Source organism: Diceros bicornis, chromosome 5 (assembly GCF_020826845.1).
Source record: "Diceros bicornis minor isolate mBicDic1 chromosome 5, mDicBic1.mat.cur, whole genome shotgun sequence".
In the NCBI taxonomy this organism is placed as follows: Eukaryota; Metazoa; Chordata; class Mammalia; order Perissodactyla; family Rhinocerotidae; genus Diceros; species Diceros bicornis.
This window is the reverse complement of record NC_080744.1, coordinates 15,505,691-15,532,275: the sequence shown is the minus strand read 5'-3', so window position 1 is coordinate 15,532,275 and position 26,585 is coordinate 15,505,691. Positions and strand designations below refer to the sequence as shown.

At 36.9% G+C, this 26,585-nt stretch overlaps 1 protein-coding gene and 1 non-coding gene across 2 annotated transcripts in view; one reads left to right on the top strand and one right to left on the bottom strand.

Annotated features, from left to right (window-relative positions):
* The window catches only part of NPAS3 (neuronal PAS domain protein 3), a gene marked incomplete at its 5' end in the record, with an annotated part of 740,467 nt that overhangs the window by 515,509 nt on the left and 198,373 nt on the right, over window positions 1-26,585 (top strand). The gene's annotated exons all lie outside the window — the stretch shown is intronic.
* LOC131406693 (U6 spliceosomal RNA) lies at window positions 23,059-23,165 on the bottom strand. Its single transcript, XR_009220319.1, has one exon. It is a non-coding gene; the product is annotated as a U6 spliceosomal RNA (small nuclear RNA).

Below are 26,585 nucleotides of genomic sequence, written 5' to 3'. Positions count from 1 at the left end.
AAGCAAACAATTTATAAGATAATTCCCTCAGAATTGACCTAAGAAGAAAAAGATGAGCTAATGGCATATCAATTATTAATACTTCATCTAGAGAATGTTTAGGTATAGTGCAGACCTGCACTTCTACAGTGGAGAAAATATTCTTCTTTTTTTATTCTTTTCTTCTCAGTCTTTGCTAGGATTTATTGGGAAGGAGAACAACACCTGGTTTTAAAAGAAACTTAAAGATTTTAAGAGACTATACAAATGTAGTCAGGAAGGAAAGGGGCGCATGTCAAACAGCATTTTGAAAACCTAAGTGATAGCAATTTAAGAGTAGTAGATGCAACTTGAAGAAATTACTTTATACTTATTCCAGACAGCTGTGCCATAGTTGAGACTAGTTATAAAAATATGGAAAGTTAACCCTCTTCATAGCCCAAGCGTTCTTAACTTTGGGTCCATGGACCAGTATGGAATCTGCAGATAGAATTTAGAGTCGATGAACTTGGATAGGAGAAGAAATTACATCTTTAATTTCGCTAATCTCTAACTGAAATTTAGCATTTCTTTCTATTGTAAATGTAGACTACCAACCACAGTTATATTGGTAGTACTTGTGTTTGTCACCAGTAGAAATTGTACATATTTTCATATTACCATTCTTGTAGATATCTTAGAATATCACTACTTCAAATTTTTATAGTTATTAAATCCAACACTAGATGTTGTTATTTAACACATTAATAAAGAAGCACATATATTACTGTATCATATGTTTAGGGGATTTTTTGGTATTTTGATGACATAATTTCAGTATAATTGGTGTCTTTTGTAATCCTAATATTTTGTGAATTTAAAGACATTATTCTAAGAAAAAATGTTGTGGACTTAACGAGACTACTCAAAGAGTCCACAGCAGAAAAAACGTTTATGAACCCTCTTCATAAATAGAGGTGTATAAAAATGGATCAATAGAGATAAGAGAGAGGTACTTTTTGCATTTTAAAATTTTCAGAATCTGCTTAAAACTCACAAGCTGGTAATTTAAAATAACTCAGGGTATGGGCACTTTAATTCTACTATTTTAATATTTAATTCCCATTTCTAAGGGAAGAGGCTGATAGGACAAGGGCTAAGACCTAAAGAAACTTCTAGCCAACAGAAGGCAATATTTTGATGGACTAACTTGTCCTTTATTGTACCAAGAGACTTTAGAGCTTCATGAAATATACACAGATTGAAGGATAGTTCAAATGAAAAACTATCTGGAAACAATTTGACAGCATTTTTTGAGTACCTTCTGTATAATCCCAATAGTTTTAGAGCCCAGCCTAAATTTCAGGAGTTTACAGTCTCTTAAGAAAAAGTGAACAATCACTGGAGACATTTCTGATTACCAATAAACATGCACAGATAAATAGGGTACTATGTGTGTGTGTAGTTAAAGACTTGGTTAGCCTTGGGTTGATTAACTTGGAAGCCAGAGTAGGTGAGTAGGGGAATGTGAAGTGGTGGAAAAGGGCGGAGTAAAGGCATCCAGATGTAAGGAAGAAAAGTGCTGAAGCACTGAGCTGGAGAAGTAGAAAAGAAAGTTCATGTTTCATAGTTATAAGATAGGAGCTTTGGAAGAAGAGGCAGGCAGATTCAGAAGGGGAAAGGTTTAGGTAATATGCTGTAGGCATATTGTAAAAGCAACTGGATAAAGGATGAAAGGTGAGAAACTGTCATAGGAGAGACCAGAATAGAGCTTCTAGTCTAGAAATATGCATGAGGTGGTGAGATGGCCAGTGTGAAACTCAAAAGAAACAGTAAATCTGACAAACAGGAAGGTAGAATAAAGATTGCCAGTGTTGAATGGTGTGTGGAAAGGACAAGTTGAAGGGAGCAAAAGGAATATATGGTTGGAGTTTCGGAAATGTAGGACAATGCTATAGACAGACAGTTGAGGACTTGTGTCCCACATCCTTCCCTTCCCATGGATTTCTCCCTCCATAAGGTAGTTATGTCACGTTTCTGTGCTTCATTTTTCCATCTGCCAAGTGGGGCAAATATACAAAACGAAGTAACGTCTCAAGGAGTTTGATCCTTTGGATTGAAATAACCTTATCATCTTTTATAAATTTTTTGATTTCTTAGGAGGCTGAAAATAAAAACCTACATTGTGAATGAAAAACAAATCAAACTAAATCAGAGATACAATACTTTTATAGGAGTCCTAAGCTGTGTAATGCTGGCCCATTATCAGAACTAATGTCATTGTTCTAAAAGGTTTACCTGCTCATAATTTCTTTTACTTCTCCACTGAGAATCTTACTGGTGCTTAATGCATTTTAGATACAGCATGAAAGTCTCAAAATGTAGGCTTAGAAACTCAGGCAAAAATTTCAATGGGCTACCACAGGACATTATGTTTAGTGGTTTAAAAAATCTGATGGTTTCTTTGTAATCCCTGGACTTCTATTTTGTTTTTGCTTGAGGAAGATGGTCCCTGAGCTAACATCCATGCCAGTCTTCCTCTATTTTTTATATGTGGGATGCCGCCACAGCGTGGCTTGATGAGGGGTGTGTAGATCCACACCCTAGATCCAAACCTGCAACCCCGGGCTGCCAAAGCAGAGCGTGTGAACTTAACCACTATGCCACTGGGCTAGTGCCTGTAGTCCCTGGACTTCTATTTTTATCATAGCTTTTTATTTTCATTTTCTTATTGTATTTTCAGTTATAAACAAACAATGAAGAATCATATCCTGATATCTGTGGTTATCAGAAATATTAAATGGTGATAAATTTTTCTGTTGTCACTTAGAATCACAGAGTGGGTGGGTGGTTATGAGTCACCTAGCGGGGGACTGCAGGAGTATTTGTTAAGGGGCAATCATAGAACACCTTAGAAATAAGGCCTCAGGTGCTTTATTTTCTCTTTTTTAGGGTTGGGAAAATTAAGCATCTTGTTTTATTTTCTTAAATATATGTTTAATTTTAAGAAAACTAAATAACAACAATCTTCACTTTCAAAGCAATCAGAGTAGTTTTTACCAACTGTTGGCATACATAATAGTTTTTCACCTCCCAAAAGTATTCACTGGAGCCCCCCACGTGTAGAGGGAATTCTGCATTACTTTTAAAAGATGAATTGATTTACCCAAATTTATTGCAAAATAAGTTTTATGAGCAAATACTTTTTTTCAAGGTCACATTGGTTTATAACATTACGTGAATTTCAGGTGTACGTCATTATATTTCGACTTCTGTGTAGACTGCATCATGTTCACCACCAAAAGTCTAGTTGCCATCCATCACCATACACTTGTGCCACTTTACCCCTTTTGCCCTCCCTCTACCCCTTTCCCCTCAATAACCACCAATTTGTTCTCTGTATCTATGTGTTTGTTTATCTTCCACATATGAGTGAAGTCATACATTAATTGTCTTTCTCCAACTGGCTTATTTCCTATAGGATAATACCCTCAAGGTCTATCCATGTTGTCGCAAATGGCCTGATTTCACCTTTTTTATGGCTGAATAGTATTCCATTGTATATATACACCACATCTTCTTTATCCATTCTTCTGTTGATTGGCATGGTTGCTTCCAAGTCTTAGCTATTAGGAATAATGCTGCAGTGAACACAAAGGCACATATGTCTTTTTAAATTACTGTTTTTGTATTCTTTGGATAAATACTCAGAAGAGGAATAGCTGGATCATATTGATATTTCTATTTTTAATTTTTTGAGAAATCTCCATACTGGTTTCCATAGTGGCTGCACCAGTTTGCATTCCCACTAGCAGTGTACGAGTGTTCTCTTTTCTCCGCATCCTCTCCAGCATTTATTTTTTGTCTAGGTAATTATAGCCATTCTGACCAGTGTAAGGTGATATCTCATTGTAGTTTTGATTTCCACTTCCCTAATAATTAGTGATGTTGAACATCTTTTCATGTGCCTGTTGGCCATCTGTATATCTTCTCTGGAAAAATGTCTGTTCATATCCTCTACTCATTTTTTGATTGGGTTGTTTGTTTTTTTGTTGTTGAGTGGTATGAGTTCTTTATATATTTTAGATATCAACCCTTTATCAGATATATGATTTGCAAATATTTTCTCTCAGTTGGTGGGTTGTCTTTTTGTTTTATTGATGGTTTCCTTTGCCATGCAGAAGCGTTTTAGTCTGATATAGTCCCATTTGTTTATTTTTTCTTTTGTTTCCCTTGCCTGGAGAGACGTAGTATTCAAAGATACTGCTAAGACTGATGTCAAACAGCGTACTGCCTGTGTTTTCTTCTAGGAGTTTTATAGTTTCAGGTCTTACATTCAAGTCTTTAATCCATTTTGGGTTAATTTTTGTGTATGGTATGAGATAATAGTTTACTTTCATTCTTTCTCATTTGGCTGTCCAGTTTTCCCAACACCATTTATTGAAGAGACTTTCCTTTCCCCATTGTATGTTCTTGGCACCTTTGTCAAAAATTAGCCGTCCATAGGTATATGGGTTTATTTCTAGCTTGATTCTCTTCCATTCATCTCTGTGTCTGTTTTTGTGCCAGTACCATGCTGTTTTGGTTACTACAGCTTTGTAGTATATTTTGAAATCAGGGAGTGTGATACCTCCAGCTTTGTTCCTTTTTTCTCCAGATGAGCAGATACTTTTTGATTAAATAAATGTATATATAACAGGTAATCAAGAGGAAAAAACTGGAATATAGTAACTATAAAAGATACTGTTGAATAAATTAAATCACAGCAAAAGTGATGTTTTTTAAGGAATGGTGATATAATTATATATAATAATACAAATGTATAATTACTTCCTAGTCTTTTGTTTTATTTGGATAAGACATTCATTAAATGTTTGATGTTACAGCAGTCTCTAGGAAGAAGATATAATGAAATTGTTCTTTCAAGCTTAGAAACAAGGCTTTATTCTCATTTGTGAAAGTGAGAGTAGAAAGGGAAAAGAACTGTTGCTTGTGGATGAAAGAATCCTACCCTTAAGGGGGGAAAACGTAGAAAATGAAAATGTATTTCTAAAATGTTGCATGTAAATTCAATTTTAATAAATTATGTTGTCTTTTAAATACTTTTGGAGACTTGTCTTTAGTGGAACATAGAATGAGTCCTTTTGGAAACTTAAGAATTATTTTGTAATGCCAACATATTTTCTAATTTACCCTTTTTTAGTTTAGAAGTTGAAATATATCATTTTCTTTAAGCAATACTTGTTGGGCAATAAAATAAACAAGTTAGGTACCAAGGATACATATTTTTGGACTTCACTTGGACTCACTGTGTCATTGGCTTCATTAGGAAGAAGAGACCAAGCTTACTACACCATTTGGTTTATAAACCTGTACTCAAATGGATATCGGGAAACCCAAGAGAAATACTCCAGAAGCTCCAATAAGGCATTCTAGAGAGTATAGAATTTGGCAGAGCACTGAAATGCACTGAAAGACTAAGAGGAAGTTGCTCAGTTCAAAGTTCAGTGACTATCCCAGGACTCAACCCCTCAAATAAGGAACCTCTATTTGTAGCCTGGTCCTATTCTTTTCTACCCTCTTAAATAGTTTCATCCTTCTTTTGTCTTATTTTCCCCATCTGTGTTTCCTCTAGATATATTAATTCACATGGTTTCAATTTGAAAACCATTTTTTAGGCCTTTTATTTTCCTCCTAAATAACTTTAGTCTGTTGGCAATAGATCAAGATTGCTATGCATCCATATTTAATTTTGTCCACAAATTTAATTCTTATATAATGTGGAAGGATTTTATGTCAATCATTGGGAAGGATAAGTTCATTTAATATCTTGCTTTACCCAGGGCAAGGAAACCAGCAGTTATGATCCATGTGGAGACTCCTTAAGATGGCAGTCTGATGTCATATTTAAGATTACAGATGCTGAATCCAGCTCTCTAGGTTCAAAGCCTGGTTCTCAAATTTCATAACTGAGTAACCTTGGGGGGTTATGTACTCTGCATGCTTGACTTTCTTCATCTGTAAAGTGGTAATGATCGTGGAATCTGCTTCATAGAACTGCGTCCTGTTACCTGAGATAATTCAGAGAGCACACTTAGCACTGTGCCTGACTCTTTCTTTTTCATCTTTTTCGTCGTCTTAGCCCATCAAAGCAACTCCTCAATCCATTGGGAACAAATCCCTAAGCATCCTCTCCTTAAAATTCTGATTTCATTGTAAACCTGTACTATATCTTCTCTCCTAAAAAGGGTTTTGAAGAAGCTAATGGTAAGACCTTTATTTGGATTGGGCCTCTTTAATCCTGACCAGTTAAAGAGTTCCCCAAATAATAAGTTCCCCTCCAAAGATATAAATCCCACAGCTTCAACAGCTAAAGCTGTGCTGGTGGCTTTAAGGAAAACTGGCCGCAGAACCTCAGATGAATCCAGTGTCTAGAACTCGGCATCTTGGGCACAAATGTTTGTTCAACCCAGTTTACCACACCACAGGATTTCTCTGCTACCAGAGAAGTTTTGTGACTCTGCTTACAAATTATTTGTCTTAGTTGAGTGTGTTCCCTGAATTAAGGTTTTCCCCCATCGTGTAATTAGTGTTTTAAAAGTAAAGCCAGATTTTTTTTTATGGTTTGCGAGTGTGAAAATATAAGGCATGTTTTTCTAATTATGAAACTGCTGTCAAACGGGTCCATAAAGCAGATGCACTTTGCAAATTAGAGGTTGAGTCCAAGGTTCCTATGGCTCTAAAATGGCCCCTTCTTTGGCCACCACTGTAGCCTGTGGCAGCTGAAAGCAGGTGTGATGGGAACATATTGCCTCAAGGACCAAAGTTCGCTCCGTAATCCTCCCAGATGCAGGGCAGATCCAAATATCCTTGGGCAGTCAGAGTCCGTGTTGGCACCACCTGCTAGCAAAGAGTTTGCAGAAATTGAACTATGGATGCTTGATCTTTCAAAGCTCCCACAGACCCAAGTCTGCCTGACATAAGGACTTAGTTTAATTTCTCAACCTGTCAGATGGTTCATCTTGGAAACTCTTCCTTCTCGCTTTCCTTTTTGCTACTTAATTCCTTCTGCTGATAACAGCTTATAGGTTTTCTGAAAGAGATGAGAGACTCTTTTCCTAATTCAGTATTATCATAACTAGATTTTGGTGATTAAGCTCACAATGTGAATCAGGGTGGCTGAGGGAACACTGCCTTGTTTCTCACATTCAGACTGGCTATCTTATGAATAAGAACTACTGTTAGAAAATCTTCTCTCTCAAACCTCTAGTCTATTGTAAATAAATATATTTTGCTTTTGTCCTCATCTTCCCAAAAATAGGTACCTAAGAGCAAATATATTGAAATGTCTTTCAATTTCTTTTTGAGTTTCAATGTCAAGTTTATTTAAAAGAGATTTTCTGGTTTATATTTTCCTCCAGTTCAGAAGGTTCTCTGTTTTACTTATATAGAAGCAATTTAATGACTTTTCTGGTTGGAGAATAATGTCCATCTTCTATTAAGTAGAGTCACTTGGATGAGGACCATCTCCCTGACCATGGAAGATGGGGGGGGGCAATTAAATTCTATTTGTAGATGCATAGTGCTTATGAAAATGAAGAAGGACAATCAATACAAGAAGCTAGTACAGTCAGAAAATGGTAAAAAGCACCTCCTGCAGATAGCAACCTGCCAATATTTCAACCTAACTGCTGATTTCCATGCCAGTCAAGCAGGATGAGGTTCTTTGGTTACGTCAGCACACACCCGGGAAACTTGCCTAAAATTACTCATAGTTCAGTGAGTGGCCTTGATTACAATTTAAATGTTCTCAACTCAGGCCAGTGACCTTGAGTCAAAGCATTGCATCATATGCATTTATAGTTTCTGACCCCCACATCCAATCTCTCCTACCACCAGCTGCTATAAAGTTGTTGTTTTTTTTTTAAATCACACTTAAAAATATGAAGCCTGTCTTAGATAAAATTCCAGGACCTTGACCTCTTGGGCACGGTGTGATTATTTATTTGGCCATGGTGTGAATGCTAATTACTAAAGCCAATGATTAGAAAGTACCAGTTTCCAAAGATGGGAAATAGTCCTATTTTACCTTCAGGAGTTAATCTTAATTGCAAAAATTAGTGCTTTAAGTCTGTTAAGGAAGTTTCCTCCTGTAATTGTTGGGATGAAGATGAGAATTTATCACTGGATTTGTAGAAGTAAGGGACAATTTCCACTAGAAAAAGAAATTCTTTGGGATGTAGGTGGTTCAGGAAAGTAAGATGAGAAGTCCATAAATGCAGCGATAAACCCCAAGTGTGCTGGGATTCAGAACAGACCCCAAGAGGCAACATGAATATGCTGAAGTTGTTCCATGTCAGTTTTTGCCATATCTCTGGGGAAAAAATGCAGATTATTTTTATAATAAGGTGAAAAGCTTATAAGAAAATCATGAACAGAAAATTCCCCAATAATATATTATTTGCTACGTAAAAAAGACAAAAAATGATGATTACCAAGCGAAGTTTTAAAAAGTCTTGGGCCGTATGGAGTTTCCCAATTCTAACATTTAGCAGTGATGAAGACCTTGATCCACTGATATATAATCACCAAAGTCATATTTTCGCATTTTGTTTTGTCTTGAGTGGCCTTCAATATTTAGATATATACACATGATGCTTATTGTTGGATATTCTGGACAATGTGGACTTTTGACATGTGAGCCACTTGCTCTTGATCTCCTAATTGTCAAGGTGAGTGAGACATGTAGAAGCAGAGGGTAGCTGGTTGAAGCTTTCGGTAGAGAAGGATATTAAAGGAATGAAGACCAAATCCATGTATTGTTGGCTATCTAAGAGGTCCACTTTGATTTTATGAATACTCTGGGACCAGCCATTTCACCCTAATAATAAAACAATAAGGATTTTATTGTAATATGGTGGACATGAGATCCCAGTTACACCAGACCTGAGGAGCAAAACCCCCATTCTACACCACGTCCCCATCTGTTGATGTGAGCTGGATGGAGAAGGGGTCATGGAAAATTACACCAGCATGCCCTTGTCATTTGCAGCCATCCTCCTGTCTTTCTCTGGATCCAGGTGTCTCAAGATGAGCTTGCAAATATTATCCTCATTGCTTTCACTCATTCATTTATGTTTATTCCAAAAAATATTTAACGAGCATCTCCCATCGGCCAGGCACTATACTAGCACTGGAGATGCAGCGAGGTGCACAGCAGTCAGGCCTCTGACTTCACAGTCCGGAGGTCTTTGGTGACACTGGCATCTCTGTTAGGCAGGGAAAAACTTCGGCAGAAATCCCACCCTGAGCAGATCTCTGCCCTCCGACCATCCCTTATGGAGAGAAGTGCACATTAGCAGATGATGACCAGGTTTTTCTACAACTGTTGTTTAGGCTCAGCTTCCTGAGAAGCATCTCTTCTTCACCTCCCCCTTTATTTTAAGAGCAACTCTCCTTCCTATTTTGATGGGAACTCTTCAACCCTTGACAGCTGTCCTTATTTCGGTGGGACTGTAGGGCCAGTTTTACCCGTTACTCCCTCACTGTCACCCCACCCTATTCCACTTTGCTCTGTGCTTGTAGGTGGCTTTAAAAAAGAATTGGCTGCTGATTTTCGTCATGACTCTTTGACGTGTAGGCCTAGCCTGTAGGAGTTCCATACAGACACCTATACTAAGCTATCCTCCATTGGTTGGACTTGAGAGTGGAAAAGCTGAGTTCTCAGTTAAGGAAGATTGCTGGACTTGGGAAGCACAAGATTCTGGCAGTATGTGAGCAGTAAATGCCCTGAATCCAACTACTAAGGCAACTGACTACTGACGGACCCCCAACGTGAGTGAAAGCAAAGCAGAATTTCTGAAAGATGCCTTAGGCTCTAGTGTACCAGGCCTTTCTGTGTCTTACCAGTCTAATTTCGTGTGATTCTCACAGCTTAATTACACTGGTAGAAATCACTTGTAGGAAATTTTCCATCTACCACATCTAATTAGGTATGTCTCCCAAACTTAAATTTTGTGTCACTGCAGTTTACCTAAGCACAGTCAAAGCTCTCAATCTCAGCTCCCTATCCTCATAGTTTCTTCTCCAATGAAAATGTATAACATACCCTTTAACCTGGAAGTAATGACTGCCCAGAGGGATAAAATTCACAAGTAGAAAAAGAACCACCTCTATACTGGCCCCACTGCTTGGGGTATATGTTTACATTATGGGGTCACCATGTGTATCTTGAGAATATCTTAACTCTCCAAATACTCTTATCAGGCACAGTGTCTCTCATTTTATCTTCACAAGATTGCTGTGAGGTAGATGGAGTAGATACTACACTAGTTTTTACACAGAGAGGAAAGTGACAGCTTGTTGACTGACCTCTGGGAGATCAGAAATTATGTGCAGTTTTTAAATGACATTAACATAGCGAGTTCTCCCCAGATCTCATGTGGATTAGATCAAGTGGCATCCTCTTGGGTAGGTGGCCTAGACCATTGACCTCTATAAAAATTATCTTCTGTAGTCTCCTCCTCAAAATCTTTTTACCCCAAAAATGAAGGGAAATCAACTTTATCACATTGACAATCAGATATAGTCATCAATTAACTAGGTATTTATAAGACCCTTGAAAGTTGCTGAAAGGAATATGAAGAAATTTAAAATATGGCCTGTGTATTTGAGAACTTAAAACTTCAATGTAAAAACAAGACATAGACAAATTACAGTTTAAGAGGTGATGCCAAGCCAGATGTGATCGAGTGCTAGGTGACTCCATGCTACAGGAGGTCAGAGAGAGGAAGGACGCAGGGGACTAAATAGAGGAGGAAGAGATGGGATTTGACCAGGCTATGACAAATGAGTGAAATCAGAATCAGCTGGGAGGAGGGCACCCAGATGGGGACAACTGCATGAGCAAATTCCAGAGATGGAGATGGACAAAGTATTTGAGGGACAGCAAATGGTGAAATACCAACAAGAATTTGCCTAGAGATGAGGTGGGAAATCTTTTCAGAGAGGTAGACTGGGGAGTCTTATTATATCCCCCCTTTGATGGGGATATAATAATCTTTTAAGGGTGTTTTGAGTAAGAGGATAGGACCGAGATGCTAGTTTGGGCCAAACTGCTGTACTCTTTCAAACCTCCATATTTTACAAATACTGAGCTTCTGCCTCAAATCTCATTTCCTCACTTCTTCCAGCAAATCCTTATGTTTTCTTCCAGCAAATCCCACACAGACCTCCCCAGGGAAAGTTCATTCCTCCCTCTTCTGAGTTCCACAATGCTTCAGACACGAGTCCTAGAAGATAAAGCTTGTGGTGACATCCTCCTTGCATTCCCCCTTTACAGCAGTGGGCCTGGAACATGGATGGATCTTAGACTGGGTGCTCCTCTGAGAGCAAATCAAACAGCGCCACCTATCGTTTATTGCGTGTTTGCTCTGTACCAGGCATGATGCTAGATGCTTTACATATATTAACATATTGCCTCTAATCCTCTGCACCATTCAACAAGGTACATATTAAGTCCATGTTGGAGCTGAAGAAATTAAGAGTTTCCCAAAGCCACATGGTTATTAAGTGGCAGTGATGTTGGCCTCCAAAGCCCATTCTTTGCATCTACTAGTTATTTTTCCATCTTTAAAGGCTTACAGTGCCTATCATAGAGCATGATATGTGGAAAATGCTCAGCGCATGTTTTTGAATGAAAGAGAGAAAAAGCACTAGGGAATATTATCAATAGCTAGAAAATGGAAGGCCCTGAGATCTTTAGTTGGATGTGAAGAGCCTTACTGCTGCCATCCACCAGTGTACCTTCTGGTGAGACTGCAGATGCCAGCCAGCCCCGAATCCATCCCTCTGCTGCAGGCCAGTGTCGACAGGAGTCCTCACAAGCTTCACACCTTCCCCAGCCTCCTGGGCTGTCAGTTCCTCTTCAGGACAGTGAGGAAATTGGACTAGGTGATTTCTAAGGTTTCTTCTACCTTTTATGTTCTAAGATCTGAGAAATTCGCAAGTTTAAATGAATTCACATTAAAAGATAAATGACCAATAGTCCTTACTTGTACCCTTCCTGGCAGTTTTTGCAACTTAAAAGGGACACTAATCCATGGAGGTGATTCTTTATTTGGCAGAATGTTGGGCGCTGTGGGAGTACTTGTGGGCAGAGATGCTGCCCAGCAGATTGATTCTGTTCCCTGGATCTTCAAAGCTGACTTGGGTGCCCCAACCAGGATCATCCTGTGTGCAGCATCCTACACATCCCTCTCTCTTAACACACTTCACACGACATTATAATGATCTATTTTCTTGTCTGTTTTGCCCATTAGACTAGAGTATCTTTAGGGGCAAGAATCTATCTTTTATCTCTGAATGCCACACTTCTGGCACCCAGTCAGAGCTAAGAGATACTTTGGTTGAATGAATGGTTCTATTTATATACTCTTAAACAAATCCTTTTTTAAAACAAAGTCTTAGGATCAGCTTCTTCCACTCATTAATTACCCTTCTGTCTCCCACAACTCTCTGCATCTCTTCTCTGTCCCTCTACCCAGCCACACTGCCTGCTTTTCTTCTCTTGGGATTTGAGGGACCTCAGATCCAGACCTCTGCCTCCCTAATCTCCCACCTGGGAGGAAGTGGCAACGTTCTTTAGGACTCAGCCCTGAGAAAGTCTCAATCAGAACTGGCCTCGCCTCACCAGGAGGGCTGCCTCCTCGCGGCTCAGAGACAGTTTTAGGATTTTCAGCCTAGATTTTAACCATATTCTTCATCTCATTAGCGGGTAAAGCCTTTCCAAAATGGCTGAAGGCCTCTCTTTGTTCCCCGTGTGAATAGTAGCTGATGGTTCTGGGTGAGAGGGGAGGGAGAGTGTGGAGCAGTAACAGAAGGAGAAGGTACCCAGAGGCATCCTGAAAGCAGTAAGAGAAAAGACTTGGGTTCCAGGGGGAGGCCAAAGAAAACCATTCCGTCTGAAAGGTGAGAAGAAGTCTTGTTATTCCACATGACCCATTAGAAGTTAAGAAAAAAATATATTTTGCTCCTCTTTTTACCTCAAAGCTCATTTTCTTTGTATCTGTGCCTGATCAATGACAGTGTCAGAGTCTAGAACTTTACCATGATCGTGGAGTAGTTTTGCTTCCGTTCTATTTTGAATCCTTTATTGCAAAATATATGTCTTATGCCTCATTTGCTGTAAAAACTATTTTATTGTGGTACTTAATTAATGATCACTTTGACCATTTGTGGCAAGTGGCTAAAAATTTATCTTCTCTGCCTCCTTTTTTTTTTCCCCTGCCAGTGTTTGAGAAAAGCAGATTAGGTAAAAATATATCAATCTGCCATATCTATTAATAAACTTGAGAAATTGGCTGTGATTTCTTTTTAAATTATGTAAGGGCTTCTAAAAAGTACTGTTTTGTTTTGAATACTGAAATAAATATGCTGTGAAATACAAAGTTAAAGTATATTATATATTTATGATTTAAATTAGAACATAGGCACATAAAATTTTTAAATTATTTTATGTACAATAGTGATTAGAATGAGACAGAAACAGAGAGAAAAGAAGGAAGGAATAGAGGTAGGGAGAGGAAGTAAGAAAAAAAGGAAAGAAAATGTTGGTACCTAAATTTTTTAATCAATTGCACTTCTAAATATATTTTAAGGGATTCCAACTTTGAATCCTACATAGATAGCAAGAAACGTTTATACCAAATGCAAAAGATTTATTAATACCTTCCATTGGTACCAACAGAAGTCTAACATTTCTTTCTTTCCCAAGGGGCTTGCCTTTGGTGAACAAGGAAGCTGAAGAGAAATGGACTGTTCTAGGCCTTTCAGAATCTTTTATGCCTTGGCCTCTACCATGAGACCAGCCAAAATCCTGCTTCCTGTGATATCAGAGTTTAGCTTGCAAGCCATAAATATGGAAACTGCAGTTTGTCACTTGTATTTGTTTTACACTTACAAATGAGGAGGTACATTTACTGTAGATATAGTTAGCATCCAGAGGTTTCCAAGCTAAGAATATGCACATTTGAAATGTCTTTACCTTATTTATGCTGTGGCCACCACATTTGTATAAACAGAAAATTACTCCATTCATGCTTTATTACTTCTTCTTTTGTACCACAGCCTTGACCCCAGTCATCATAAATTGAGAAATAGTGGGGAACTAATGGAGACAGATGAGAATATGGCTTGCCATTTACTCAAATTGGTAAAGTAATTAACCTCAAGGTGCTGGTTTGCAAGAAAAATTGTTGGAATATCTCAGGACGTCGGTAAACAGACTCCTGCTTTAACCAGTTCTGACAACTGCATCATAAACTAGACTTATTCTGTTCAATTGACCTGTCAACGTCTTGAGTCCAAATAAAGATTTGTATTACAATGCACTTGCTAAGAAGTGGGAGAACACACTGCTGTTTCTTTTCAAATGGGTTGCTGTTCTCTTCCTGCTAGATAGGAGCTGGACTGTCCTATATTCATTCTTCAGCCATTATATTCCTTAGAAATCTTCCATTACTGATTGTGTGACAGCTTCGTGACAGCAGATGGTAGTCATTTGGCTCCAGAAAATGAAATGAAAAAACATGGGCCAGGCTGGCTGAGGTCATTTAGAACAGCAGTGGACAGAGGCCAGATCTAGATTTTTTCTATCGGGGGATGTCCTGTAATGAAGCCAGAGTTGTGTTGGTGGTGTGTTGTTCCCTACAGATTGAGGGGTGGGTCTGGGTTTCTGTAGCTTATTATATAAATAAAGGTGGTCTTGTGAATAGGGTCATTTGACAAACTACAGTCTATTCCTTTTGAAAGCTGACAGATTTCATTTGTTCCAAACAGGCCTCTCTGTGTGTGTCCCTGTTTCTCTCTGTCTCCCCTTCTCTCTTTCCTGGGAATCACATTTAGATTCCTCTTTTCCATGTTATCTGCTGTGAGCTGTTTTCGTAGCAGTGAGTTCAGTCTTCAGGGCACTGTGGCTTTCTCCTCTTCACCTGAGTAACTGAGAGAGGTTTGACTCATTTAAGCTTGTATGGCTATTCATGTCACGTGTTCCAGTTTGCAGCTGAAGCAGTCATTTAAAAAAAAAAAAAAGCCTCTTTGTGATATCACCATAAAATTTATCTGGAAGGCGTGTGTCATGGGAACATAAAGAGTAATTTTCATCTAAAGGACATACATCCATTCAGGGTAGAAGAAAACTAAAAGTGTTTCATGGCATCTCAATTTGAAGAAAACTTAGTTGATTCAGAAACATTAAGGAGTCCTGGATTATCGTGCTGGCTATCCTCATGCATATACCTGTGGAAAAATATTCACAAAATGAGCAAACCCTACTTTATTAATTTCACTCCAGGAGGACAACAGTTGCTTGAGAATCTCACGGCTCTGGAAGCTGTGTGAGGCACAGGGGAGGGAAGCATCCCAGCCACGGGTTTCCTCTGAGCTGACCAGCATTAGTCTTTCCACCTTGTGATCAGCTGAGAAGACTCAGAAGCATCTGTTCCTTCCAAGAGTAGATACATAGCTGCCTTGAATAAGAGTTTTTTTGTGTAGCCCTATTTAGAATAAGAGAGACTAAATAATTTCTTATTTACTTGTCTTCAAATTTTATTTTTTTAAAACCTATCTGAAAATCCGTAGAACCTTCATTTGAAAAAAATATATCCATGCCTCCTGCAAAGTTGCCTACATATTGAACCTTAGTTTCTCTTAATTCTTTTTCTATCTCTGAGATTAAAAAATACTTCAAGCTAAAACAAACTAGAAGTCAGATTCATTCACATGCTGTGATCTGCTGAGTGTATCTGAAGTCCTTCATCTTGAAGAGTGGGTTATTGCTGTTGAGCTCAATAGGAGACATGCTCTCCCTCCTCTCCCAGGAATCTTCCTGTGAGGCTAGCACGTTCATCTTGATTGGAATCTCCTTCATCCTGACCCATTTCCTACTACTAGATGCCTTTTCCAAAGAAGAGCTAATGCTCACAAACCAGTTTTCCTCTCCTGCCTAAAACTCTCCAACCCATTCTTCCATTCTTCTGTGTTCTACTAAAGACTGGAGACTTGAGCCTACTAAATAAGTCTGTCATTCTTTGACTTTGCACTTAATATTTTGGGTTTTATGTAATAATTGTGGGTGTGTGCATGTAAACAGTTTCGACAGGTCAGCATGCTATTTTCATCCGATCAAATGCCTCAAATCTAGTGCTTAACAATCAAGGTAAAATATCTCAAGACAAGCAGTAGGTTTGAAGAAAACGCTGTGAATTCAAGGTGGCCATAAGTACATTGACCCCCAAAGTGTGAATTCCAAAATTACGTGGTTCCATATGTTAGTCTACTACTTACAAAAACATACCTTTATGCATTTTTTGGTGCTGAGACATTATCATAAAGTTAACTTCAAACTGAAGGCTACATAGCTGACAATTCGTGGGAGTTTTCAAGTTTGTGTTTTGTGGCTGATGACTGCGTAATCTGAAATGGTTGATGACTTCCAAGATTACATCAAAAATGCATTCTGGATGTCTTCTGCCAGTGCCTATTTCCATCATTAAATTAACCACGAGTTAATGTGTGATTGTTAAAGAAAACACAAAGCAGCATTTTGTAGTGATAGCTAATGGATTAGAATGGCATTAAATATTTTCCTCCTGGCAGACATAACGTTTTATAGTTTGGCTTTAAAATAGAGTATTTTATATACACTGCAATTTCATTCAGTTATTTCTCAGACATTGGCACCTCCATTGGCTAGTTCAAACTTTATGTCATCAACAGAAGACAACATTTAACTTACTGCAATCTCTTATTAGATAAATGTTTTTAGCAGGCACTGGAAGCCATGGAAAGTGAGAATAAGCCCAGTCTTAAGTGGGCACCTTTCCATATTTTTGCAAGTCCGTGTGTCTGTCTATGTTTATATGTCTGTATTTATTTGTTCCCCAATCTATGAGAAGTTGAACAGTTTAAATCCATTTGTTACCTGAATTGTTTGCTCCTGTTTTAAAACATTTTAATTTATAATCAGACAAGAAGAACAGATGTAAGAGTTGTAATTTAATCATTTTATTGCTATCTTTGTATATTTTGAAGAATTAGGTATTGTACTCATGGGAAGTCGTATTTTATGCCTAGTTGGAAAAATGAATAATGTAATAATATGCAAAATGTAAAGTTTTAGAACTTCACTACTGAGTAAGGCATATAAACTAATGATCTGGTTAAGGTCCCCTGTGCACCATAATAAATATGGACTAAATTTGTCATTATAGCTTTAGACAGAGGTTTCAGGCAACAGATTTAATTAAATCCTTTTTTAATATTCATACTTCTAAACTGCATAATTCCCTTCTACTGTAAAACTGAGTGCTGTATTAAAACAAACAAAAACGGCAGATTACTAAACGGATATTAGCGTGAAGTCAATAAGCATTTAATTCTGGAGAGAACTCTGTGAGGAAAGAGGAAGCTTTGTGGAGCTTGCTCAGGAGATCTTGACTGAGATCTGTGAAGCTTGTTCACAGAGGCTTTGTTCTGTTTACATGCTGACTTGTGTAGAGGAGGTTAATTAGTTATTTGTGGAACTCATAAAGGACACAGGGGCAACACAAGAAGGCCTTTTGTTGGCCATTGAAGAGTGATGATTAATGAAAAATATAGTTCAGACTCTATGAGGAAAGCATTGATAACACTGAGGAAGTCTAGAATATCTGGATACTGATAGCTTTTCAGAAGGTTAAATAATAAGGTCCATTACCCTGTGAGGTCTTGTCTCATATGACACCCAGCCCAGGGACTAGAATTTCCCCGTAACTGTCATATCTCCTCCTAGATATTTGCACAGAGCAAATCTGGATGTTTATGTTCCTTTTTTGGTGATTAAAAGAACCATTCTGAATATTTTCATGGAACATTTCTTCTGTGGAGGGTCATATTATCCACAGAATAACTAAATGTTAAATTTTTGGAAGAATTATCTGACCAGTGTCCTTAGCTGACTTTATGACCATCCTTGTTAAATAACCAAATCAAGCTCCACTCCATCAAGGTCAAATTGCAATGGAATTTGTAAATCTGCTTCAAAGCCGAGTAAATATTCCCTTACTGTATTTTATCCACCTATGCTAGATTTTTTTAGATCTGCATTTCTCTGCCCCTTAACCAGTTCCCCACCCCCTCAATTATGACTTCTCTGTCTTAATCATCTTTGGTTATATAGCACCTATCATTGGTGCTTAGCATAGATTTGGGATCAACAAAGTAGACTGACTGAGTGGAATTTTATATGGAATCAATAGCACTGTAAATTTCTGTGTCATAAAGAACCATGTAAAGTAGCTAAGCTGACCTCCAAATTGTATAGATTAAAAAACTATGGACTAAAGAGAGTTAAGTCGACTTGCCCATAGTTATATAAATAATGACTAGTTAAGGATGACAGAAGAAGTGGTGACTATTTATTAGACACAACAAGAAATGTAAAGAAAAATAATTCATAGTCTCTGTCCCAAAGTAGCTCACTAGTCCGTTGTTAAGACATTAAATATAAGCACAAGAACAATTAAAGAACAATTCCAAACAGTATAAGATTAAACACTAAAATGTATACTTTTGAGTTAGACCATTTAAACTATTACACAGGTAGGAAAGGAGCAATAGCAGTTGATCTTTCTGGGAAAAGCTTCATGGGCAGTGATATGATTTTAGCTGGACCTTGAAAGATAGGAGAGCTGAGGCCATGAGCACTGTGTTCTGGGGTAAGCTCTAACTTTTTCAGAGGGTTCTAACAGGAACAGAAAAGAACAGAAGAATACTATGCTTCTACCCCTCTCTTGGCCTGGTTGGCTGGCACCCAAAGAGAGAAGTGAATACTTTTTTTCTCACTGTATGGATCTGGTTCAGAGAAACAGACTATCCACTCTGAATTTATGTTGTGAAACAAGTTCACAGTCGATAATATGGTCCTGGAGTCAGGAGAAATGGATTCATTTTCGTTTTCTAGAACTACCTTTGAAGTTGTTGAGGGACGATAATTATTTTCCATCTTCAAAGTATTTTCTCACATCATTTTCCTGGAAATGACAATCAGGCAGTGCCCCAGGTTGGCAAATCCAACCTTAGTTTGATGAATGCAATTTTGAACATAGCCCGTGATTCAATGTTAGTTTCCATGGCTTAGAATTCAGCTTTGCAAAATGAATTGTCGTGTATTTTTGGAAAACCATTTTTTCGTTCAACTTTAAAACCAAAATAGGAAAGAGGTGGTCCCAGAATTATTTCAAACTGGAAAACCAGCTTAGAGATGAAGATCACATTTAATTTGATCTCCTTAATTTGAGGGAACAAATAAAGACATCCAGGGCTCTTAATGGCAGTTATTCCATTGGTTTATTTGCCAAAAACATACAGGTATAGTCTGAGATACCAAACCAAGGGCATCTTCTCTGGGACCAGTTTAATATGTGTGCTAAAATACTACAGCTTTTTCTTAGACTTAATATTTTGTTTAAAAAATATTCACCATATTTTGATCCTCATAGATGTCTGTAAGAAGCAAATTTTCCCTTAAACAAAAGGAAAGTTTGCTCTTGTCACATTTACAGTAAGCATGGGGACTTCTGCTTTTAACCAAGAGTAACAGGGTCTAGATTTACCTTTCTACTTGAAAAACCAGAAAAAGAGACAAAGATATAAAATATTGCTTTTCATCTTACTGGAGATCAGGCAGTGAAGGACAGTGATTTATGAGAGACAGGAAATAAAAGTAAGTCCAACAATTGCTCCAGCTTACAGGGATCAGGTCCCTGGAAGAGCCTGGAGGACTCCCAGAGTTGAGGAAACAGAGCTGCGAGTGTGTGGAGACCTAGGTGACTAGAATTCACAGGGCAGAGAACCAGAGATGAGAGAGCTACACAGAGAGAGAACTCCAGGAATTTGTAGAAGGTCACTCTTAATTCCTGAGCTGAACACTGATCAGTTGTATGCATGTTAAGAAACCAAGCAAGGATGGAGTAAGAACCATCTGAAAGAATTAGAAGTAATAGTGCCCAGCACTCAAGTAAAGCTGAAAACAGTGCTTGTTTCCACTAGCCAGACTGGAAACCATCAAGACTCCCATAGCACTGGGTAGAGTATACAGAAGGGACTTGATTCAGTAGTGGGGAATAATTAGCCCCAGTCTGAGCATTGTTCCAATCCTACCTAATAAGTCTTCAAAGCAAGACCCAAAAGGATCAAACTCTTTCCAAGTGACTTAACTGCATCCCAGAACAAATGTCAATAATATTTATAGGAATACAAGAATATCCATGACCCAACAATGTAAAATTCACAATGTCACATGCAATCAAAAATACCAGACTGGAAAGAAGCAGGAAAATACAGTCCATAATAAACAAGTAAATCAAGTGATCAAAACTTACTAGAACCGACACAGATGTTAGAATTAGTAGGCAAGGACATTAAAATGGTTGTTATGACTGTATTCTATCATTCAAAAAGTTAGTAGAGACATGAAAGATATAAAAGAAACCCAAATTTAACTTCTACCTATTAAAACTGCAATGTGGGTGAGATTAACAGTAAATTAGACATTGCAAAAGAAAATATTATGAATCTGAAAACAGCAATAGAAACTCTCTAAAATGAAAAACAGAGAGAAAAGAGGTTGTTATAAATGAACACAGAATCACTAAGCTGGGGCACAACTTGAAGCAGCCTAATATACACGGAAGTCCCTGAAGGAGAGGAGAGAGTGGAGAATGGAAAATATTCAAAGAAATAATGGCTGAAAATTTCTAAATTTGTTGAAAACTATAAACCCTCATCCAAGAAGCCCATAAAGCCCAGTCACAAAAGCATAAAGAAAACTACACCAAGTCATATTAGAATTCAGTTGCTCAAAACCAGTGACAAACAGCCAGAGAAAGCAGCCAAAGAAAAAAGGCCTTACATACGGAAGAATAAATATAGAGATGAAAGCGGATTTCTCATTGGAAGCTGTGAAGCAACATCTTCAAAATATTGGGGGAAAAAATTGTCAACCTAGAATTCTATACCCAGTGAAATGATACCAGATGTAAATATTCACAAAAGAATGAAGAGCACCAGAAATGGCAACGTGAGTAAATATATAAGATTTTTTCTTAATATTTAAATCTCTTTAAAAGAAAGTGGACTGTTTGAACAAAAATAATAGCAATGTAGTATCAACCTACAAAAACAGAAACCAGTTTAAAAGGCAAAGTGTTTATCTGGGATCAAAGAGTTGCAACTTGGGTAGCACAGATTCAGGTAGAAACCTAAATAGGGAGTAAGAGTCGGGGGCTTTTGCAGGCAAAGAAGGGAGGTTGTATTACAAAGAATTTTAATTGGAGTTGGAGGCAGAAGCAAGTTTTGGCTAAACATTAAATGACTGTTGATTCTGTCTTTAGAAAGTCCACAGTCCTCAGTCTTTCTGATAAGGATGTCCATTATCCTGCTGACTTCTCAAACAATTGCTTGCAAAACAACTGCCATTTTGTCTCAGTCCAAAGGTTTGGCCTAGTCCAAGATTCAAGGAACAGGACGAGCAAGGCAGTTCCTCTGGAATGGCTGCTCCAGCTCTTTTTTAAAATGGCTCCAGTCGTGTTATCTTTCTAGCAGTGTGGGATTTATAGCATATATAAAAATAAAATGCGTGAAAAACTAGCACAAAGTTCAGGAGAGGAGAAAAGAAATATACTATTGTGAGGCTCTTTTACATGAACTGGTATACTATCACTTGAAGGGAGACTTGATAAGTTAAAGATGTGTACTATAAACCCTAAAACAACTACAAAAATAACAAAGAATTACAGCTAATAAGTTAACAAAGGACGTAAAATAGAATCATAAAAAAAATTCAGTTAATCCAAAAGAAGGCAAAACAAGAGGAAAAAAGGACAAAGAATAGATGTGACAAATAGAAAACAAATGGCAAGATGATGGATTTAAACTCAGCCATATCAATTATCACATTAAATGTAAGTAGTATAAATACCCAAATTAAAAAGGGTAAAATCTCTATTGTCAGATTGGATTAAAAAAAAAAATCGAAACCCAACTATATGCTGCCTGGAAGAAACACACTTCAAATATAAAGACAAAATAGATTAAAAGTAAAAATATGGAAAAAGATAGACCATGATAACACTAATAAAAAGACAGTGGCTATGTTAATATTAGACAAAATAGATTTCAGAACAAAGAATATAACCATGGATAATGATCCTTTCATAATGAAAAAGGGATCATTTCATAAGAGGACATAACAATCCCAAATACTTATAAACTTAATTACAAAGTCTCAAAATATATGAAGCAAAAATTGTAGAAATGCAAGGAGAAATACGTAAATCCACATTACAGTTAGATCTGTTGATACCCCTTTCTCATAAACAGAATATCAGTAATGATATACAAAATTTAAACAACATTATCAGCCAACTTGACCAAATTGAACAAAAATGAAAACAAAAAAACTCCACCCAACAATAGCAGAATACACATTCTTTTCAAGAACACATAAAACATTTACAAAAATACATCATATTCAGGGCCATAAAACAAATCTCAATAAATTTTAAATTTTTTTTTTTTTTTTTTTTTTTTTTTGCAGATGTCCTAGGCCAAAATGCTCAGTATATTTATTAGTCTGAGTGACTCTTTAATTTCCCTTTCTGGACTAAAGTCCTCCAGGGATGTGGCTTAGACAATTCCCTCATAACTTCTTTTTAAAATCATGCAATATAGAACTTTCAATACAGAGTGCTCCAGGGGATGACCACGAAAAGTATGGATTCCTAAGTTACAGCCCTGTATTGGTTTTCTAGGGCAGCCATAACAAAGTATCACAAACTGACTGGCTTAAACAACAGAACTGTATTGTCTCAGAGTTGTGGAGGCCAGAAATCCAAGATCAAGATGTCATCAGGGCCATGCTCCTTCTGAAGGCACTAGGGAAGGATCTGTTCCAGGCCTTTCTCCTAGCTTCTGGTAATTCCATGGCTTGTGGCAGCATAATTCCAATCTTCACATGGTATTCTCCCTGTGTGCATGTGTTTCTGTATCCAAATTTTCTTTTTTTTTTTTTTTTAATTTTTTGATTTGCGTGTCATCCTTGCGCAGGGGCCATGCTAATCTTCTCTGTATCGTTCCAATTTTAGTATACGTGCTGCCAAAGCGAGCACTAAAATATTTAAATCTTACAAAATATGTTCTCTGACCACGAGAGAGTTAAATTAGAATTTGACAACAAGACCTTTAGAAAAGCCCCAAATATTTGGAAACTAAATAACACACTTCAAAATAACTCATGGTTCAAAGAAGATATCAAAAGGAAAATTAAAATGTATTAGGAGTGAAATAAAAAGGAAAATACAGCATATCAGAATTTGCAGGATACCACTAAAGCAGTAGTTAGGGGGACATTTATAGCACTAAATGCCTATATTAGAAATTAAGAAAAATCTCAAATCAGTGACATCAGTTTCTATCTTAAGAAGCTAGAAAAAGACTAAATCCAAAATTTTAAAAAATCCAAATAAGCAGAAGAAAGGAACTAATAAAGATCAAAGTGGAAATCAATGAAATAGAAACAAATAGAGAAAAGTAATGAAACAAAAAGCTTGTTCTTTGAGAAAACCAATGAAAACTCTCAGTCAAGTAGAAATAAAATAGAACTTCCTCAAATTGATAAGGAACATCTATAAAAAACCTATAACTAACATCATACTTAATGGTGAAAAACTGAGTGCTCTGGCCTTAATATCAAAAACAAACAAGGATGTCCACTCTCACCTCTTCAATTTAACATTGGCCTAGACATTCTAGCTAGTGCAGAAAGGCAAGAAAAAGAAATAATAGTTTTCCGGAATGAGGGGGAAAAAAGTAAAACTGTCTTTATTCACCTACAACATGATCATCAACATAGAAAATGTGATTGAATCTATAAAAGACTATTAGAACTAAGTGAATTTGTATAAGATCAATATACAAAAATCATTTGTATTTCTATATTCCTATATATGTAACAAACAATCAGAAACTGAAGTTAGTAAGCAAGTACCATTTACAATGGCATTCTTAGTTAATTAAATAGGTAGGAATAAATCTGACAAAAGATATGAAAAACGTGTACATTAAAAACTACAAAACATTACTAAGAGAAGTTAAAGAAGACCTAAATAAATGGAGAGACATACCATTTTTATAGGTCAGACAACTCAGTAATATTCAGAGGTTATTTCTCGCCAAATTCATCTATAGTTTTAATACAATCTCAATAAAAATTCCAGCAGATGTTTTTGTACAAAATGACAATATGATTGTAAAATTCATATGGAAATGCAAGTACCTAGAATATCCAAAAAAACTTTGAAAATGAAAAACAAAGTTGGAGGACTGATATTACCTAATTTCAAGAATTATTATAAATCTACAGCAATCAAGACAGTGTGGTATTGGCAGAATGTTAGACAAATATATCAATGGAGTGGAGCCACACATTTATAGACAACTGACTTTCAACAAAGGTACAGAGGTAATTCAGTAGAGGAAATGTCATTTCAACAAGGAGTGCTGAAACAATTGGATACTCATATGCAAAAAAAAATTTTGATCCATACCTCTTACCATATTAAAGAAATTAACTCAAACTGGATCATAGACCTAAATGTAAAACCTAAAACTATAAAGCTTCTATAAGAAAATATATGAGAAAACTTTTGGGACCTTGAGGTAGGCCAAAATGTCTTAAATATGACACCAAAGCACTATCTGAAAAAGAACACATTGATGAATTGGACTGCATTGAAATTAAAAACTCTTGCTGTTTGAAAGTCTGTGTTAAAGTGAATGAAAAGACCAGCAACAGACTGCAAGAAAATATTTGTAAATCATATATCTGAGAAAAGACTTTTATCCTGAATATATAACGAATTCTCAAAACTCAATAATAAGAAAACAAACAACCCAATTAAAAATTGGCAAGACATTTGAACAACAATTTCATCAAAGAAGATGCATGGATGGCAATGAAGCACTAAGAAGATGTTCGATATCATTAGACATTAAGGAAATGCAAACTAAAACCACAATGAGATCCCACTACATACCTGTTAGAATGACTAAGATTGGCCAGGATTTGGTGGAAGTAGAACTGTCATACGCTGTTAATGGGAATATAAAAATGATACAACCGCTTTAGAGAAATAATTTAGAAATTTCTTAAAAGGTTAACCATATACATATCATATGACCCAGCCATTCCACTCCTGGGTATTTAGCCAAGAGAAATGAAAGCATATGTCCGCACAAAGATTTATACATGAATGTTCATAGAAGCTTTATTTGTAATAGTCAAAAACTGAAATGGTCAAAATGTCCATCACCAGGTGAATATGGTATATCCATAAAATAAGATACCACTACTCAGCAAAAGTAAGGAATATATTTTGATGCACATTACAACGTGAATCAATCTCAAAATAATTACGCTAGGTGAAATAAGCCAAACAAAAAAGAGTATATATTAGGATTCCATTTATATAAAATTCTAGAAAATGCAAATTAGTGTGTAGTGACAGAAGGATCAGTAGTTGCTTTGTGGATGGGAGTCGGTGGTCGAGGAGAGGTGAAAGAGATATATTAAAAGGGCACAAGGAGACTTTTGGAGGTGATGCATATATTTGTTCATTATTTGATTGTGTGAAGGTTTCACAGGTATATACATGTATCAAAAGTTGTCAAGTTGGATACTTTAAATATATGCAGTTTATCGTCTGTCAGTTATACTTCTAATAAGGTTGTTAAGAATATCTAATGGTTAACTCACTGATGATTCAGAAATATGTCAAGAAATTTGAACAATTGAACATTTTAGATAACATTCTCAATAGGCTATTTCTAACATTTTTTAGAAAATCTATTAGGTTCCTGTTACATAATAGACATTTGACTGCACTCTACTCTCTAGCCTCAAATTTTTTTCTGTCTCTTTCATTTAGGTAGAACTTTGCATTATTTTATCGGAGCGATGTGTATGTGTGTATTCATTCCAGTATTAGGCAATATGGAGTTTTAAAATATTGAAGAACAGACATAAAATGGCAGTTTTAAAGAGTTTGTAGATATGGGGACAAGTTTCTGAAATGTAGACTCAAAATACTCAAACATGTGGCTTTTAGTTTTTATCCTTAATAAAAAATATAGTGAATAAAAGATTGACAGCTTCTGACTCTAGAAGAAGGAGTTAATGTTTAAGTGTGAAAGCTGTCACCGAAAAATGTGTTCCTCAGTTCAGAACTGAAGAGACTATTGCAGACCGGTGTAATGAGGCTCAGACTTCCCACCTGTGTTCAAAGTAAGTTTTAGGGGAGTGAGTTGATGGGAGCCCAGCTTAGAGACCTATTGAAAGGATAATGATTCTGCTACAGATGTTGCATCCCCCTAGTCATGTCCACTGCACGCCTATACTCGGTCACCCACGTCACCAAGACCTTAACTGGAATTAACCAAACATAGACCACATATGGAACTAAAGAAAAAGTCCTCAAGATCCACACCCATATCATCCCGCAGGGTCCACCCTGGATTAATTGAATCTCTTC